The sequence below is a fragment of the Sphaerodactylus townsendi genome, linkage group LG08 (genome assembly GCF_021028975.2).
Source record: "Sphaerodactylus townsendi isolate TG3544 linkage group LG08, MPM_Stown_v2.3, whole genome shotgun sequence".
Taxonomy (NCBI): Eukaryota; Metazoa; Chordata; class Lepidosauria; order Squamata; family Sphaerodactylidae; genus Sphaerodactylus; species Sphaerodactylus townsendi.
The window spans coordinates 31,049,083-31,069,119 of NC_059432.1; the positions used below are offsets into that span (position 1 = coordinate 31,049,083).

Consider the following 20,037-nt stretch of genomic DNA (forward strand, 5'->3'; position numbering starts at 1 on the left):
ATGACCCTACAGTTTCTTCCCTTGGTTACAGTATGTGGCATACAGGTGGAATTTCTGCCTGGCATTTGCGCACTGTAGGATTAGGATTTGCTGCAGGCCTAGGTCCTAAAAACATCAAAACAGCATAAAAACTGATCAGTTCTTGATCTCTGAAAGTGCTCTTTATGGAACTCAAGTCACTGTGTTGTATTGGACTGTATTTTCATAGTTATTTTATGGTTTTAGTTAGAGAATTAAGTACCCATGCCAGTGATCTTCAAACAATCCCTATATGAAGCACAGGGATAATTTGTTGCTGCGTTAATTCTGTGAGGGGAACAATAAAGCAGGGTGAAGGGATAATGTAGTTTTCAGTTCGTTGGCATAATATGTGGCCCTAAATGTTTATGTTCTTTTTCACTTAATAAAGAATGGGGATTTAGAGCTCAGGGAATGCAGTTCTATAAAGTGCAATTCCTCTGTTTCCAAGGTTAATGCTTATTCAATTTTTCAACTTTTTTTTACACTTGTAAGACATATAGTGGTCTGTGATTGGAAAGGAAAGACTCCCTTGACATCTGTACTGAAGAAACATTTCCTAGAGTGACCTCAGGGGCATTTTACAAGGTCAAATAGTTGGGAGGAAGCATAATCTTATTTTCCTATTATTACTTTTTCAATAGAGTTTATTCCCTGTGCTATTTATGAGAGAGGAGTGGGGAATTTTTTAAAAAAAGAATACTTCACACCTAATTATAATCTACACCGGCAAATATATAATATATAATCTGCTTTTATTACTGAGCTCTGCATGCTTTCTTGGGATATGTCAAATAAAGTTTAGGTCACAAGTTATGATTTAAAAACCCATTCAACATTACTGTTTGTGCATTTTTTTGTTATTTGAGTGAACACTTTGCAATTTCAGATAGTTCCACAGCTATTACAACATTATGTTGAAATATTTACAGCTTAAAATGAAGGAATTTTCATGGATGATGGATAATGACTTTTCATTTTATTGGTTTAAACACAAACTGTCACATTCACTTTTATTTCAAACAGATTAAATAATATTCAGTGCTGCAAACACATACCATGAAAGGTACATATTGTCCTTATCAACTTTTTGCCAATCTCCATGTTCAGAAGAAGTTCTATGTTGTTCTAATACTCATAGTTTCGAGGGCAGAACATTCATTGGAATGCAAGCTTGAAGGATCTTCAGTTGATTCAAGAACAGCTGGATTCTGTCTAATCAACTAGTTTCTTTTCCTAGAACAAGTAAATAGATATGGTTAATGGCTTATTGAACCTATTTCATTAATTTGACTAATTTCCTTCTAAAACTAAAAATATTGATAATCACGACATCTAATGGGACTGCATTCCATAAAATACACCTTTTAAAAAGATTTAAAGCAGTTCATTATTTTTATGGAGAGGGAGGGTATCATGGTCAGGAAATGTTTATGAACAGTGTGATTAAAAGCAGCAATGGAGGATGTCAGGTCCCAGAACCAGTACCATGGAGTTTATGCCGGATCCTATTAGCTTCTGTCTCATTATAATAAGAACAGGTTGCGAGTTATAAATTCCATATATATATTTCTTACTAAGATATCTAATGGGTGCTGTGTGGTTTCCGGGCTGTATGGCCGTGTTCTAGCAGCATTCTCTCTTGACGTTTCGCCTGCATCTGTGGCTGGCATCTTCAGATCCTCTGAAGATGCCAGCCACAGATGCGGCGAAACGTCAGGAGAGAATGCTGCTAGAACACGGCCATACAGCCCGGAAACCACACAGCACCCAAGTGATTCCGGCCGTGAAAGCCTTCGACAAGATATCTAATGTTTACTAATGCTGAATGCCCTTTTTCGATTTCGATTTCGAATACCTTTAATGGCATATGAACCGCATATACATCACAAATTTAAAACAAGTTTTACAATTTCAAGCGCATTGAGATAACACCGTTTAAAAATTTAGCCACCGCTTCCAACAGATCAAGGTTGTGGCTATTTAAAAGATATATAACCTTCTGATCATCTGTTATGCCTTCACTTCCGTACAGGGAGGGGATTATATGCTTCTTCCTATCTTTCTCATAAAGGGAACAATTCAACAGCATATGAGATACTGTTTCCACAGAACCCATGCCACAGGGGCATTTCCTTTCTTTGTGTGGAATACCAAGATGACGTCCCTGACTAAAGGAAGAGGGCAAAGCATTACACCTAGCTAGGGTGATTGCTCTGCGCCACCGGGCTCTCAAACCAGAGGAGGAGTAGAGGCACCGGGCTTCGCAGTCTTAACCTATCCAATCGGGTAATTCCCAGAGAGATCGGGGGAACAGGTTTTCCATTGGCTTCCTCCTAGCATCTGTTGGAACTCTCTGTCAAAAAGTCTCCTTCTGTGATAGCTCTCCATAGACCTGCTCTGTTAGCATCAGCAGGTCCCTCTAAGGAAATAATCCAGCTCATTGAGGCCTTTGGCTTCGATTTTAGCCCACCATTTGGGTTGGTGTGGAGGATGGTGCGTCCCTGGGATGTGTAGTCCCGTTTCATCCTCGATTGAAACAGATCCTGGCCCAAAACTTGAAATGTTCGACACCAGGCCAGAGTTTCCAGACGATGCCGGGATACAACTTGTTTCTAAGCACAGGACCACGTATGGGACATAGAATGGGGGGGGGCAAGCCAAGGATTTTACGGCGCTACAGAAAGTCGCGACTGAATTCTTTCAACCTCTCTGCTCCATGCGCCCTTATCCAGATGGAATCCCATAAAAGCTGATTTGTTGGCTCCACTTTGTGGCATTAAATACTCTCAATGCCCGCAGGGATGTAATATCCTCTGTCTTTCCCATAAAGCTGAAGCGTATGATGGCTGAAGTACTTAATCTAGCGATGGAAATGGCCCGACTCTATGAGATGTCATCCAGGAGGCCCTATGATGGTAAGGTGAGCCCTAGGACCTATTTATAACGCACTGCACCTGCTCAAACCTACTGTGGCCTACCCGCCAGATGAGTGGCTTTCCATTTATGGAGTAAATAACTACAATTTTGGATTTATCTAGGTTGAGGCTTGCAAATCGCTGAGTGTGTTAGTATTACTATGCAACGCTCTAGGGCTCTCCTTAGTCCAACTCTTGTACGTGAAAGTACAACTGCATCATCGGCAAACAGAAGCAGGGGTATAGAAGTTGAACCCAGAGTTGGACTATGTACTTGGGCCTCACTTAGTGAGGAAGCTAGATCGTTAATAAAGAGCTTAAAGAGTGTAGGGGTTATATTAGAATGCCCTTTTAAATCCAATAATTTTCCTAATGTTATGTTAAATAATAAATTGTTGGGATCAGTTTCTAGCCAGTATTAATTTGAGCCTATGTATTATTATTGAATGAAAGTTAATTTTCATAGTTCAGTTTGAAGACTTAACACATTTCTGAATATGGTGGGATCAAAAGAGAAGTTGATCAGGCTTCCCTCTTGAAATGTCAACCGTTTCAGCACAGGATTCTTTTATCAAGCAGCAGGTTGCCATAAGAGAAAGTGAGACTTCTGTGTTCTTGAAACTGAAGCTTCAGTTTTATTAAATGCAATGCATTTTTATTAAATACAATTGCAAATCAATTCCTAATATATGCTCACCTGTCCTAGAGAACAGAACACTGACCAGTCAGGAGAAATCTGACTGAAAAGATATAAGAATCCAAAGTAGGCTGACCAAGCTTGAAGTACCAGTGCTAACCTGTCAGGAGCAAAGATCTTCAAGTTATGTTCTTTGCCCAAGCACAGGAGTCTTCAGATTCTATAGTCTATTCTTCCTCCCCTCTACTTTTGTTTTTCTCTTGGTCGTCTTGGCATCCATCTTTTCATGTTCCATGGTCTTCTGATGGTGGGCTTGATTCACAGCCTGGAGACCTAGTGGCATGATCTAAGAATTTATATGTTACAGCTATAAATATGTAGTTGTTTTACTGCACAGGCCTTACTTTGTTGAAATGAGTCCTTCATTTAGTTTAGGTTGGTAAGTGTAAACATTTTGGTTTGTACTTGGTACATGACTGAACTGGAATACTGCAATATTTTACAAGGACTTCTGATTTTTCACTGAGCGCCCACATGTCCTTCCTAGATGCCTGGAAAGGAGGTGGGACCACATAAGGGACTTTTTACTAGGGACTTTTTAGTGGATCTTCTTTACTGCTCATAGGAGAAGAATCCAGGATCCACTTAACAGGACTTGGTCTCCATCCCCCTAGCCATCTTGTCTGTATGTGTGTTGTTTCCCTTTGGATTTCTGTTTGTATGTGTTTCTGTTCACCATTCCCCTTTCTTTTGTGCAAGTATGTATGCTTGGCAGAGCCTCCTGTGAAAGCCATTTTGTAATAGTATTCACCAACCTGGCTCAAAATTCCAAAGGGCCATAGGATTGGTAGCAAACGTATCGATTACAAGTCATAGCAGAATCCAACAGTGACATTGATTACATAGAGAGGAGGGGGATAACCCTGTGAGGTAGGATAGGCAAAGAGACAGTGACAATGCAATTGTTAGCGTACAATTGTTACACTCTTCTAAACCCATTGACGTCAGTGAAATTAGAAAGGTATGATTCTCCTTAGGAATTCACTGTGGGTGATCCAACGTCACCCAGTAAGCTTCACAGCTTAATTAGATTTAAATGTGGCTGTCCCAAACCTAGTCCAGTGCTGTAGCCACTGTACACACTTGGTTTCAAATATATTTTCACCGTGGATATTAGTGTCACAAATATTTTAAATGATTTTATTATGGAGCTTGTTGAAGGGAATGCATTACAGTTTCCATTTGCTCAAGCAAAGAGAATAGAAACCTATATGTAAGGATATATATGCATAAGATATATGGTTGACTGTGTTTATTTACTCTGCAGTTGTATTAGAATAATGAAAAGGATTCAGCATTAATTTTAAATCTAAGTTCATTTTTCTAGCATATATAGGAATGTAATATTTCTAGTATTAACTGTCTTAGTTTGAGGCTGGCAGTATTTCTGAAAGACAGAATGATTCAGCTCACTAAGCTGGGTTTTCTCTTTCTTTGAAATCTCTGCAAAAAGTAAATCAAGTAGATTAACTAGGGATAAAGTACAAAGAACATTTTCCCAATACATATGTGCATTTAGATGTTTTAAGACATTTTGAAAAGATGTTCAGAAATCTTTAATCAACCTTACAACAGGAACAACAAAAAACAGCCCCTGTACCTTTCTTTACTTTTCTGCTTTGTACCTCTGTGGTAGAATTGACTGGAGAATGAGTAGGATGTTATTGCTGGAAAATTAGCATTTTAAAAAGCTTTACTGCTTCCTTGTTGAAGTGGTTGATGACTTAGCAATTGCAAAGAAATAAATTAGTAAATCTAAAACACTCATCCTTTTCTTTAATTTGTAGGCAATAGAGAACTTATTAATTCTCAATTGCAATTTTTAAATTGTTTATTTTGATTTTTACGTGAATTAGTATGAGAAGATCATATTTCACATAACATAGTTATTGATCTGAATTTTTTTTTGCAGTCTAATGACCGTCAAAATGATCAGTGTTCATTTTAAGTTCCAGTTACTTTTCTTTCTGAACCTAGAACAATTCAACTGAATGGAATCTAATGTAAATTGAACTTCACTCAGCATGACTGTTGTGCTTCCTGCTCCAGTTGGTTATGCACCTAATGAAACTGGTCAGCAAATACACATCATATGTATGCACACAACATTTTGTGATACATCCGCTTGCAGTTTGAGCTGTTTTTTATGCTATGAACTGCTTGCTCCATGAACATTTGGTCAAGACAGTTTAACCAGAAAGGAGAAGACGACTACTGCTACTGCATGGACTGAAGGATAGGAAGCAGTCATGTAAATTAATCCTAACCTGTGTGAAAATGCTACTCTTTGCTACCCTACATCAGCTTATTTGGAAAAGTTTACTATTTTGAAACTCCAGTGTGAAACATGTTATGAATACCTATTTCTTTCTTCCAATTATCTTAAAGTGCAAGACTGCAACTGTTGCTTCCATTAATCTCAGTTGATTATCCGGCCACATGGAATGCTTCTGCAATATTTTTATCACATGCTGCCAGCCCTAGTTGTGCTTCAGCAGAAACTGTTGTGGCAGTGGTGTTATGGAAGCTGTTGCTAATGTTCCATTTGTATAATTCCCCTATGTGTATATTTTTATTCTTTTTGCAGTTTTTACATACACACACATATATTTTACAGATTGTAAACACTTACCATTCAGCAAGGAGATGAAACTCTCAGCTTCATATATGGGATCCTTGACAGTCTCCCATCCTTCTACTGACAGGAACAGAAGTGCTTAGCTGCAGATACATCAGCTGTTGCTTTCTCTGTGACTAACGTTTTTCTAAAAACCACCAAAAATAAAAATAAAAAACCAACCTCATACTTCTCATAGCCTTTGTAATATAAATGGAATCTTCATCATTTGTGGGTAGCTGAAACATCAATCTACCATACAGGAGTTCTTTACATCCTTTTTTCCTCCTTGGACCATTTGCAGGTAAACCAAAGACACAGGGACAAGGCTCTCTGGAAGATACAAAGAGTGCTTATCAGTCATGTATTAAGTAGGACAGGCTCTTTGCCAGGGGAAGAAGACAGGCTGTTTTATTGGCAAAGCCAAGCTAAATGTACATACTGAAAAAGCATGCACTTTGTGATTGACTTCCTGAGTCTCTGTGTACTTCTGTTTCAGTAATGTTTTCTAGCACCCCTGACCCTGGCATCGGTCTAACCTCATCAAAAATAATGAAGCCTGACAAATGCAGCTTTAAATCTTACAGCTTTCCTCACCGTCCTACTTCTTTCGTGTGTTTCATTGTTGTCACTGATGTAGGATTTCTTCCAAACAAAAATATATGCATTCCTTGCTCTTTTTTTTTTATCTTGTTCTTCTATGAAAGAAATTCAGGACACAGAATATGAGTATTTTTTAATGTAATGAATAAAAATTGGTGATCAGAGTTTATTTCGAAAATGTAAAGCAACTGAATGATTTCAGTTTAAAAAAATGTTATCTTCCTTTGCAACGTGAACAGTGGTTTTAAAAATAATGGATAGTGTTTTTAAAAATAAAAGCCAAGGGCCTATAAATGTAAAATTAATCTCTGGACATGGACTGACAGAGTACAAAAAGAGTAATCAGAAATATGATTTTGCAGAAGTGCTTTGCTAGTTTTTCCATAGATGGAAAAGAAGGCAGTAGTGAACAATGAGACAAATGTGCTGTGTTTAGGCCACTGGCATGTTCACTGGTCAGTTCACTGTGAAGGCAAGACTTTCAGAGTTGTGAATGTTCAACTATTCGTCTCCCCTCAATCCAAGAATGGAAAATCCAAAAATAACTATTTTTGGTGGCTCTGCAGAAGAGGTGCTCTCAGCAAACGGGAAACCTAAACTCAGGCATAATTTAAAGGCAAAATTAGAATTTGTTCAGTTCAAGATTGCTAAAAATTATTCTGTGAAAGTTATTGGCAGACTGCTAAACTAAATACCTCTTTCTGTCCTACTGAGAAGGACTGTAAGTAAAATCAAACATGTAGGGCAGCTGGCAAATCTCTTAGTGCATTAGTACAGTTGCTTTTGCATCTGAATGTGAAATTAACAGGAAATTATTCTCTTCATTTTTAAAGAATGCAGGACCACAAAAAGGGTGGGAAAGTGTGCCTGTTGATCAATCTCAGGTTTAAAAGCATGTACAAAAAACTAACAATGTTAAAATTCAAGGAAATTTTATTTGGGTCACTAAAGATTAAAGTTAAGGTGAGTATTTGGTTTAATCTCTTTCTAAGTTTACGTGGCTATTTAAGACCTGATTGAATAAGATTATCCACTGTTCAGGTGAGCCTTCACCAAACCTTTTTAATCCTTTTAATAATGCCTTAAACATGCAGACTTCAAAGGAATATGTAGTTGTTCTCTTCTGTGTAAACAATGTTCTGTGTAAACAATGCTCTGTAATCAAATAGTTTTTTGTAAGCCACTCTTTTCAGCTAACAGATTAATAGTGAAGCCATTGAGCAAGTTCATTTTCTGAAATAATTGTTGTAGTTTGAATTGCCTGGACAAGTAGACTGGATCTAGTTTGTCTGATTTAATTCCCATCAGGAAAAAATAATGGTGAACAGCTGGATGTACAAATGGGTCTGAATGTTCCTCATGGAAAACACTTGCCGTTTGTATAAAGGGAAGGTTTCCTTTAATGCCTTCCACTGCAACACCTCTTCACTAGAAAGATGACATCGACAAGGAATTTCACGGCCCTGACCATTTCAGTTTGCCCTACAAAATGGGGTCAAGGATTGACAATTTCAGTGTTGCTATAGGAGCTGTTGAACTGTGATTACATATTGCACCCTTGCTTTGGAACTTTCCAGATGATACACAAGCTCATGCAGTTGTGTGGGGTGGGAAGAGCAGCTTTTTAAGGTGAGGGGGAACACACGCTTGCATGGCAGTTGTTCAAAAACTGTACAGATATGGAAGACTCCCTAAAGTCTCCATGGATACCTGACACCATAGTGTGAATCAATAGAAAATAGTGTAATGTACACCCTAGCTATTTTTAACTTAAAAGAAAGCACAGTCCAGTCATGGTGCTTCCTGTACTGCAATTAATAAGGCCATTGCTGACATCTTAAAGGATGTATGCTTGCACACAAAACATTTGTAGCAAGTTGACATTTCATTTGCATTTAATCTTACTTGTGGAAAGTGGTTTTATTTTTCCCTAGAATATGGCTTGTGAATAGAGCTTTCCGCAACAAAGGCAGCAATGTCAAGCAATTGATGCCTTTCCAATATGACTGGAATAGAAATTAGGAGAATTTTACATATTCAGGTTTTTCCTGTGATAGGAAATTTATCCCTTTTTTTATTTATTTATTTATTTATTTATTTATTTATTTATTTATTTATTTATTTATTTATTTATTTATTTATTGTTTCGGCTTTTATACCGCCCCATCCCCAAGGGGCTCTTATAAGTATCCCTGCCTTTCAGTTGCTGGGAATCCTGCTACCAAAAAGCAATGCATGCCTCCCCCCCCCCCCCCCCCCGTACCGTTTATCATTGCAGGTGTATTAAATTGCCCCTGAAAGAGTTTATCAACTGTGGTCAGTTTGGCAGACTAGGAGAATGTTCCCCAGAGAATCCCACTCATTTTCTACAGCCCTTGAAAATAACACCGAACTGCATTGCTGAGAAATGAAGTATTCTGTGGGTCTCCCTTTTTTTTTGTGATCCATGTAGGCCTGGAAGCTTCCAGAACTATTTTGGGTGGATCAGGCTCAGCCCTAACCTCCTTTCCTGCTTTGCCAGTTCAAATTGTCTTGCTGCTACCTCAAAGGCTCTATAAACCCTTAAAAAAACCCCTTCCCAGTTCAAATTGTCTTGCTGTTACTTCAATGGCTCTATAAACCTTTTTTTTTAATCTTCTCATTGGGAAATGGAGAACACCATGTTTTTTTTCACAAGAAAATAGAACTCTCAAAACATACAGTGATATCCAGGTCATCGAATGAGAAACCACAAATTTAAGAGCAAGCTTAAGAAAATGTGAATGGAAAAGTGACATTGGAAGACACTGGGAACCATTTTGTCAGCAGAACCTATACATATTAAACATCCTGTGCATTTGAACAAACTGCAGGGAGAAAAAAAGAAATGTTTCAACTAGGTTTCAAGGGACAATAGAAAGTTATATCAAGTGAATAGAAAGGATGAGAAGGACAAAACTAAAAAGGGTTGTGTTGATTGTAATGGAAATTAGCTGCTAAAAGTTTGATTTGGGATTTATGAATATTAATTTAGAGAAAATATAAGATATAAATTAGGGTTATTAAAATGGAATCAGTTGAGGAGAGAAAAATCATAGTAATACAGAACATAGAATGTGTCCTTTTATTATCTGTGCTACAAACTCATAGGTAATATGAATATATTACATATGGTTTCACTCATGCACAAAATGCCAAAACATTTTTACAATTCGATATGATTAAAGTTCACACTCTGTTTTGTTCTGGGAAAATCTGTCAAGTAGCTAATTATTCTTCAGTAATTTAGAAATATAGTTATCAACCATTCATTTTCTTGTCATTTTTGTGTTAAAAATAAGCAACATGATACTGGATTTGAGTAAACCTAGGTTCTTTCAACTGGTGGCCACCAAACCAAGTGCAGACATCAGCCATGAATGGGTAGCTCTTCGCAAGCTCCATGAACTTCCTGGTTTTGTGCCTGTAAAGGGGTATGGGAGGTGATGTCAAGTACTCAATGGCTGGATTCAGTTGTGTCAGTGCCGGTCTGAATTTAGACTAGTGCTCTTATACTGTTAGCAAATTTTATATAATTGATGGCATCATCTTGCTGTCTTATAACATTGCCATATAATATGGGTTAGTTTCTGCTTTAGGATGATGGAATGATGCATGTTTTAAAGTTATTCACTTCTGTACAAAATATGTGGCTAGTAAATATTTAATTATTTGAGGTTGCTTGTGATACATCACCCAAAATACTAGAGGGTTTGGTGAAGGCCAAACAAATTGTAAAAATTGTAATGTTATGTTACTAGTATAATGTCATAACAAATGACATTGATTGTGTGAGTAGTTACAGACAAATCTATATCAGAATATTGCCAGCCCCATGTTGTTTTGTACCCATGTGAATCTCCAGTCCGCAAAAAATTTTTAAAGGGCTGCGTGCGCATCGTGCACAGGCCACTGCATTCTGATTGGATGGGAGGCTCCACATCACTCGCAAGGGTGGGTAGTTCGAATCTGGATTCACACACCCCCAACTCCCCCACTGCTCCAGATTGCCCATGCATTTTTTCAGAAAGGTCTACTTCCAGGTTCTAAAATAACATTGCTGGGGGGGGGGGGGGAGAGAGAGAGCCGGAGCGCCAGAAACGGGATGAGTGCACATTCAGCTCTGGCGGGGAGTTCGGCAGGAAACCTGGATATTTGAAGTGATGAGCTCGCATCTAATTGTGAGTGGAGAATCGACCTAAGATTAGCATTGTACTGATAGGAACACTTGGAGCAATCACATTAGCAAGTTCTTTGTCTTAGTGAGGCAGATAGTCCAGGGTGGGAGGTGAAAAGCAGCCTTCTATGACAGAAATACTGTCTTTGCTTTAATCACTTTTGGAAGGGAGCAACAGGCTATTTTGCAAGGCAGATATGGGTGAAGGCACGTCCAGACAAAATTTCTGCTCTTCAATTCAATTCTTGAGGGTTCACTAGTCAATGCAAAGAATGGACTCCCAGTCTTGGCACTGCATTGCAAGGCACCCAAGGTCTGACAGGATAGGTAGAGACACTGTTGTCTTAGGAACATAACTCACCTCTCCCACCCCCCACCCCCCCGGGTTGGTCTGGTAACACAGGCCCTGTGAACCCAACTCCTCTCTTTTCTCTGTTCCTTTATTTCCTTATTATCAGATTTAGATTTTAAATTCTTTGGAGATGTCTTTAATGCTTATCCTAGGAGCTGATGTAGTAGAGTAGCTATGTCTTTAATGCTTATCCCAGGAGCTGATGTAGCAGAGTAGCTAACAGAAAGAGTTGTAACCTAGGAGACCGAATATCTTCTGTCACAAATGTACTACATTTTTAAAGGTATATCACTGCTTCAGACTCAGTAGTTGTTCCACAGTATTGCTACAATTAATGATGATGGTGGGTTGCCTTTATGGCAGTTGTGAGATTTGTTACAATATTGCATATGAAGTCCTCAGAAAACTGAAAATGCCCTGCAAATGGTATTTTGGGTGGCTCATCCCCTGATCGTTATAAAATTTTGAAAACTGGCAGTGAGTCTTTATTTTAAAAAAAATCAATTTATTCCTTGCAGAAACTCTTCAGCAGTTAGAGGAGGTAATTGAGGGAGTAACTGTGACACCTTCTTACTCCCCTCCTCCAGCTGAACCTGCTCCTTGATTTACGAGGGAATTTGGGGATGTGAAGGATCTATACTAGAGTTGGGAGGTGCTTGTGTGAAGGCCATTCTTCTGGGTGTTTCAGGCAGCAACAAAGTACTTTCATGTGTATTCCAAAAGATGGGGCAGATTAGAAACTGAAATCAAATCAGTAATCATCATAGTGACGAAATGTATTTTAACCATTAAGCATACAACTCAGCAGTGATTTTCCACACCAACCTTAAATTGTAACACACACCTTTTGCCATAATAAACATGGGATTTGGCATTCAGCACCAAACTCTTGTGCTCAGAACTAATGGTAATAGTCTGTCTGGAGGCCTGATAGTAATAGACTGATTTGATTGTTATGCTTATCCATTAATATATGATGTACTAGTGTTCGTCACACAATCCGTGTGCCTTAAAGTCTGATGCCAATTATTTTCACTGCCAAGCTGTCAATTGGTAGGATGATTTTAGTTGTGCAGTTTCCCCTGAAGGCTATGAAACCAAATGATGCACAACCAAGAGAAGATATGTTTTATTTAGAATGATTATTTCAAGTGTTTTTCTCTGAAAACGATTTTCTCTGAAGCCATACTCTAGATTTGACAGTTGTGTGGATGTGATTGGAAGTTTCCTTTCTTGCTTTATTCCGATGGAATATTCCGTTTCCAGTTGGGTTCCAGAATTTGTCACATGAGGTGCAGCCACCCTCCTTCTGTTTCTTTGAGTCACTTGCTTTCTGAATGTTTTAGCTGTTGTTCTGGCTCTTTCTCCTAGTAAGTTTTTGCAGATGAACTTTTGAGAGTCATGTTGCATTAAGGAGTATTCATAACAGGTTGACCGTGTCTCTTTGGGGAGCATATGGCACAATAAGCATGCCACTGGGAATGCTGGATACATATTTAGTGTGCTTTTAAAACAACCAAATTGCCATTCAGGATTACAAAAAAAGATGTCATTTTTCATGTGCAGTTTCATTCTTTACTGTAATGAGCCCTGTGACTGTGGTATATATTAACTAGATGACTTCAATCCTTTTCAAATTTTACATCCATGAATTAGGAACCTGGCAACTGTGCATACTGGAAGCACTACCCACGATGCTCCTGAAACTGACTGTCAACATTTTGTCACATCAGAGGAATACATTGTTTTATATGCATGTACAACTGTGATCCGGGCAAACCAGAAGCCTGAAACATCTTGTAGTTGATTCACACATAATGAATTTGTACATGTGAGCAAAATGCATTCTCCCTGTTTACATTAAATGGAAGCTATGAGTATTGGGAGGATTTGTATACAGTTGGGAGGCTGCCAGTATGCATGGATGTAACATCTGGAAAAGGTGAGAGTACATCATTCCCCTGCCCTCCAGTTTGTCTTCACAAAAACCCAGTGTGATAGGTTAGACTGAGAAGGTGTGACTGGCCCAGCATTACCTAGTGGCAACCAGGGCAAAATTGAAATTTAAACCTGTGTCTCCTAGATCCTAGTCTGAAAACCTAACCACTACACTACAGTGGATTTAGTGGGATGGCTGCTGCTGAACAATACTAACAAGCAGTGAGGACTAGATGAGATGTGTATGTCATACAATAGTGAGTCAACTGGAAGTTATTTCCAGGGCTGGTCTCAGTGAATCCTCCCTCAAAGTCTGTAAAGGGCCTTCCCCCTGTCTTTTACTGATAGAAACCAAGGCTTGGAGGCTGCCAATACTGTTGTGGTTGCTTAGCAATAGCCACTGAGTATATTCATTTCTTCTAGGGATCCCGGTGTTGATGGGACGGGGTAGATATTGCGGTAGGTGGTGGCCATATGATAGAAGACACACGAGAAATAATCATGCTCAATTGCCTTCTGACCTCCGACCTATCCCGAGAAACGATGGTGGTTGGGATCAGGGATACTCTGCTTCATCTTTGGTGTTAATTAATGCCAGGTCCATCAATAATAAGACCATGGTGCTTCGGGATTTTCTTGGAGCCCAGCAGGTGGACCTGGCATGTATCACCGAAACCTGGGTGCGCGAGGGCCTGTTCTCGTCGCCGTCACAGATACACTCCGTATTCAGCTTGACCGAGGCGGATCGGCACTGCTGGTGTTGTTAGATCTCACTGCAGTGTTTGACGTGGTCGACCACGACCTTTTGGTCCACCGCCTGGCCGCCTCCGGGGCACTGTCCTTCAATGGATAGCCTCGTTCCTCCGGGCCAGATTCAGCAAGTGAGGTGCGGGGACCAGGCCTCCTGGAAGTGCCCGCTTCAATGCGGTGTACCCCAGGGGGCGTTATTGTCACCACTGCTATTTAATATCTACATGCGACCCCTTGCTCAGCTGGTACGGAGTTTTGGGCTGATTTGCCATCAGTACGCTGCTGACATGCAGCTCATTCTGTTGATGGAGGGGGGAGCAGCCGCCGCCCCTGCGGCTCTACAGCACTGTCTGGAGGCGGTTGCTGGTTGGTTGCGACAGAGCAGGTTAAAACTGAATCCATCGAAGACGGAGATCCTCTGGCTCGGCCGCGAGGGGGAGGGCGGGACCTTCCAGCCGCCGGTTTGGGAGGGGGCCACATTGGCGCCGACCCTCCGTCCGCAGCCTGGGGTCCACCTGGATTTGTCTCTCTCTATGGAGACCCAGGTGGCCCATACAACCCGGCTGCTTTTTTCCACCTTCGCCAGGCCCGGCGGTTGGCTCCCTTCCTCTCCCAAGCGGACCTAGCCACTGTGATCCATGCAACGGTCATCTCCAGATTAGACTATTGTAACTTGCTCTACGCAGGTCTTTCCCTTGCGTTTGATCCGGAGATTAAAACTGGTTCAGCATGCAGCGGCGCGTTTGCTCACAGGCAGCGCCACCTGGGAACATATCCAGCCTGTGCTGCGCCAGCTGCACTGGCTTCCAGTAGAGTTCCGGATCATCTTCAAGGTGTTGGTGTTGACCTTTAAGGCCTTACGCGGCCTGGGACCATCGTATCTTCGAGACCGCATCACCCCATATGTCCCTACACGGCCTCTCCGATCCGCGGAGGCCAATTTACTGGTGGTCCCTGGCCCTTCAGTGGTGCGGCTGGCCTCCACACGGGCCAGGACCTTTACGGCCCTGGCCCCGGCCTGGTGGAACGCTCTTCCACCAGCTGTCCGGGCCCTGCGGGACCTTGGGGAGTTCCGCAGGGCCTGTAAGACGGAGCTGTTCCGCCGGGCCTTTGGAGGAACCAGCCGCTAATAATGCCCCCTTTCTTCGGCCCTTGACAACTGGGCCACCTGTCATCCAACAAGACTCGCCATGCCTCCCTCTCTGAGGGGGGAGGGATTTTTATTACTGGAATGCTGGACGCCACTTTAATTTGTTGAGTTTTATAATTGAAATAGGAAATGAAAACTTTTTATCGCTGCCTTAAATTACTACTTATTTTATACTGTATTTTATATGTTGTGCACCGCCCAGAGCCCTTCGGGGATGGGGCGGTATATAAGTCCAATAAAATAATAATAAATAATAAATATTGTTTGGCCACTAACCTGGATAGCTTTAAAAGGGGCTTGGACAGATTTATGGAGGAGAAGTCGATCTATGGCTACCAATCTTGATCTTCTTTGATCTGAGATTGCAAATGCCTTAGCAGACCAGGTGCTCGGCAGCAGCAGCAGCAGAAGGCCATTGTTTTCACATCCTGCATGTGAGCTCCCAAAGGCACCTGGTGGGCCACTGCAAGTAGCAGAGAGCTGGACTAGATGGACTCTGGTCTGATCCAGCAGGCTCTTTCTCATGTTCTTATGTTCTTATTGATTCCCCACCCTGGGACACGGCCAATATATACCCCACTAAACTTTCCCTTCTCTCTGGACACAGTGTGTAACAGACTTCTCTCTGTGATACATCTCTGAAGATGCCAGCCATAGATGCAGGCGAAATGCTAGGAACAAGATCTACAAGACCATGGCCAAACAGGCCGGAAAACCCACCGCAACCAGTTGAATCCAGCTGTAAAAGCCTTCAACAATACAAATATAAATATGTTGATAGCTATAGTCTTCTGAGGAAATCATTCCATTGATGTCACCAGGAGCATGATATGATTTAGAAATCTCCACCTATAGGTCTCCCACTATGATTCCTTTTAGGGTTCCATTCTCCAGGTGGGGCCCAGAATTCTCCTGGAATTACAACTGATCTCCAGACTACCAATCAGTTCCCCTAAAGGAAATGGCAGATTCAGTGGGAGGACTCTATGGCATCTTATCCCCACTGAGCTACCTCCCTTTCCCAAACTCTGCCTTCTCAGTCCCTCCATCCAAATCTCCATGAATTTTCCAGGTCAAAATTGACAACCTTAATTCCGTCAATTTTGGCCTCTTTATCACTTTTTGCCTGGTAGTAGCCAGACCTCATGGTTAGAAATGATTATCATTCTGACACTGATTAATTTTGTTTTAAATAGTTAGTTAAATAGCTATTTGACTGTGCTACAGATCTCACCATGACATATTTCTGAAAATGCTAGCCATGGATTTAGGCAAAACATTAAAAACAAAAAAAACCTCCAAACAAACTACCAGACTGTGGCCATGCAGCCTCACAAAACCACAACATCCAGTTATTTAAATTATTTGCCACCTGCTTTTCCGAGGACTAAGAGCCTCATCCAAAGTGGGAGGGGCAAATTCACCCATGGGAACAGTGGGATAGCTGCGCCAACAGATTTTCCCATTCTGGAGCATTTATCTTGGTAGAGGGGTGAAACCGCTGCCGTATGGCCACTGCTGCCCTCCTTTGGTGGTGGGACATAGTGTAGGATGCTGTGGCAGCATCTTTGTGCCTCTGCTGCTGCTGGTGTAGTGGGATGGGATCGGGCCAAGGGAGGAGCTGAGATTAGTTGGTTTCCTCTTTTCCAGCATTTCTCCAGTGTGCTGCAATCCAGACTTTTGAGTAAATATATAAGCCAGTGTTGAGCAAATATATAACAAGTAATCAGTGGTGATAAAAACATAAGTTAATGCATAAGCATAATCAATATACAGGATACACAATATGGCAACAGAAGTATAGGGCCAGAACAGTTGTGCATCCTTTAAGAATAGTATAGCTTCAGCATCATAAGCTCAGATCAATCATCATAAAAGTCTTATTCATTTCCACACAGAGAGCTGGTCTTTTCCTGTGGAAACTTGAATGCAGTTATACTCAAAGGTGTCAGGAGATGAAGGAATTTAAAGGTGAGCAGCAAAACAGGTTGTATATGTTCGAATAGGCAATAAGACATGTTCTGTTCGGGCAATTAGATTCAAGTCTAATAGCACCTTAGAGACGAACAAGAATTTCAGAGTATGAGCTTTTGAGAGTCAAAAACGATATACTCTGAAAGTCCTGTTTGTCTCTGAGGTGCTACTGGGTCCAAATCTATCTGTTTTACTGCAGACTCACACTGCAACCCTAACGGTTCTAGCAGAAGCTTCAGAATGGTTTGTAAAGACTTCTCAGTTTGGAAACTCCAGTCTCACGTGTTCAGAGTAATCCTTGTGTCAGAAATAAAAACTGCGTTCAAGTGTCTATGTAGGTTTACCTGTTCCTCCTCCTTCAGGAGACTGGGACCTGGTTTAAATATTTGAATATTATATCCCACTCACACACCTTGGTTAATGAGAAACAGTTTTAAATGAAAGATAGGCCTGGATGCTATAACACTTAAAGCTGCTGTTTCCCAACTTCAAGATATTAATACAAAAGCCCAAAATCTTATGGTGCAGGGATGATCCTACAAGATGGTGTTACACACTGTTGACCAATTTCATAGGCAAAGTGTACTGATGACTGGAAATATTGCTCCTAGCATATCACAAAAGCTGAAACTGGTCTGTTGGGTGGAAATTTCTGGAACCCATGATAGCCTATTGCAATTGATGCCAATTTTCTTGTAACCAGTATTTCTTGTGAAGATTTCAGAGCCATTCCTTTTTCACAGAAGGTGATTTTAATGAAGGCATCAGGCCAGATGGGCCACATCAAGATAGTCACCATCTCAGTTCAGCAGTGATCTAAGCCAAGTGGTTCAGTAGAGTGTCTTTAGTACAGCAGATCAGCTGATATTAATAGGCATTCAGCTAGGCAGAAATCTAATAGAAATCTCTTCTCAGGTCAAACACCTGCCTCTAAATAGCCAGCCAATTTGCACTCCATAAGCATTAAAGCTGTTGGGTCTAGCATGCCGTGCTTCATACAGGTATCTCAATCCAAAAGGGGAAGGAATAGAGCACCAGCTGGGGACATCGTTGCAGCACTGCATCCAAGGGGGGAATTGATGGCATGGGAATCAGAGGCAGGGCCGAAGTGACGGGGAACTGCGCCTGGGGCACACGTGTGCCCTGCGCCTCTGGCCTGCCCCCGGAGTGCCCCTGCACCAATGCACATCTAGTGTGTGCCCACCCCCCCACCCCCTTGGCGCCCCACCACTGACCAGAGGAGAGGAAGAAAACACTCACTTCTGTTTGGGTAGCCCACTCTCCTGAACAACCTATGCCACTCTTTTTGCATGCCAGAAGTCCGTTCTGCATGGGCTGAAGAAGTGGCTGCACACCAGCATAATTTATGCCAGTGGAGCCTTGGGACTGCTCGTACGGTCCCCTCTTTTTTGGCTTCCCCACTTACCTTTCGTCCTGGAGAGGCATGCCCACACTGCCCTCCAACCACCAGGGGTAAAAGGGCAGCGGGGTGTGTGTGTGTGTGCCCTCTCATTCCTACAGATCTACCCAGGGACAGGAGGTAAGTGAGGGAAAAACCAGAGGCACCTAAAAGTGGTGCTTCCACCCTGGTGCCATTTGCATGGTGCTGGCTGGGAAACGCTGTTTCCCCAAAAACTCACTCTTTGAGCAAGTTTTGAAATAGCATTTCCCCACCAGTTGTGGGGGAAAAGCATGGCGCTACTTTGCTTCAGAGGTGGCAGCCATTCGAACAGTGCCCCAAGGACAGTGTTTTTACCATCCCTGGGGCACTGTTGTTGGCCCTTGCAGAATGGGCCTACGTCTACACTGCCAGAAGGGTTGTTTCAGGGCCAAAAGTGCATTGGGAATGCCCCCTGGAACACCAAGCAGGGCTCAGCTTCTGAGCTTGAGTGTTATGGCAGCTGACTGCTGGGGTAAGTCCCTCAACACTGGTGTCCATGACACTCTGTGCAGCAGTGGTGACACAGATGCCAGCACAACCCTTCCACCACTTTCAATGTGTCTCTAGCCCCCCCCCCCTTTCTTTGGATTGCACAGTTATTTGTCATACTTGAGTTGCTCTCTTGCAGAGAGGCAGAGTGGCATATATTAAATACTTTTGTTTTACTCTCACAACACCAAATAGATATTGGCTGACAAAAGGAGATATCTCCAAAGGGCCCAAACCTTGAGCTTACAGTTCAAGAGCTGATTTGAATACAGATTTCTCTATCCCAAATTTCACATTCTGTCAGTTAATATCATCACGTACCAATCAGAATGTCTAAACTAACCTGCATGTTTATAATAGCAATGCAATATCCCTCTATTTTCCACACAGTACCATTGCCTTCAATTCTGTGTCTCAGTGGGTAGAGAGAGTATAAGCACTAGAAAGAAGATTGCTGAGTCTTATAATTTATTGAATTAAACAGCATGTATTTGTTTATGGAGAGAAAGAGTGTGAGCATAGTTTTCTGCCAAGAATAAATTAGTTTTATTTAGTGACAATAGCCCTCTGCTGAAGCATACGAATTGTTTATGGGAGAGTTCCTGATCTGCATATAATTAATTATTTTAATGATTTAATTTCAGTCCCCCCCCTTTTTTTTTCTTTTTTTTTGCTTTGAGAAGAAAATAACTTTCTCAGTGATCCACAGCAGGAAGAAATCAACAGTTAAGAATGGTTTCATGTGTGATACAGTTGCTAAAGGACGGGAGGGGGAACTGCACGCTCAAACCATTGCACAGGATTCTCTTTTCTTAAAGTTCCATTGACTTTGTTATTTTTGTATGCAGTGTTCTTTTTAAAAAATCACAAAAGAATAAAAGTAGTAATATCTAGC

At 41.3% G+C, this 20,037-nt stretch overlaps 1 protein-coding gene and 1 long non-coding RNA gene across 7 annotated transcripts in view; one reads left to right on the top strand and one right to left on the bottom strand.

Moving 5' to 3' along the window:
* The window catches only part of PCDH15 (protocadherin related 15), a 904,280-nt gene that overhangs the window by 376,534 nt on the left and 507,709 nt on the right, over window positions 1–20,037 (top strand). The gene's annotated exons all lie outside the window — the stretch shown is intronic.
* On the bottom strand, window positions 976–6,772 carry LOC125438591. 2 transcript variants are annotated; one of them, XR_007245348.1, is made up of 3 exons: window positions 6,693–6,772; window positions 6,266–6,583; window positions 976–1,254 (listed from the first exon to the last, which is right to left on the bottom strand). It is a non-coding gene; the product is annotated as an uncharacterized LOC125438591 (long non-coding RNA). The 2 variants fall into 2 exon arrangements; XR_007245347.1 differs by having other exon boundaries at window positions 6,266–6,726.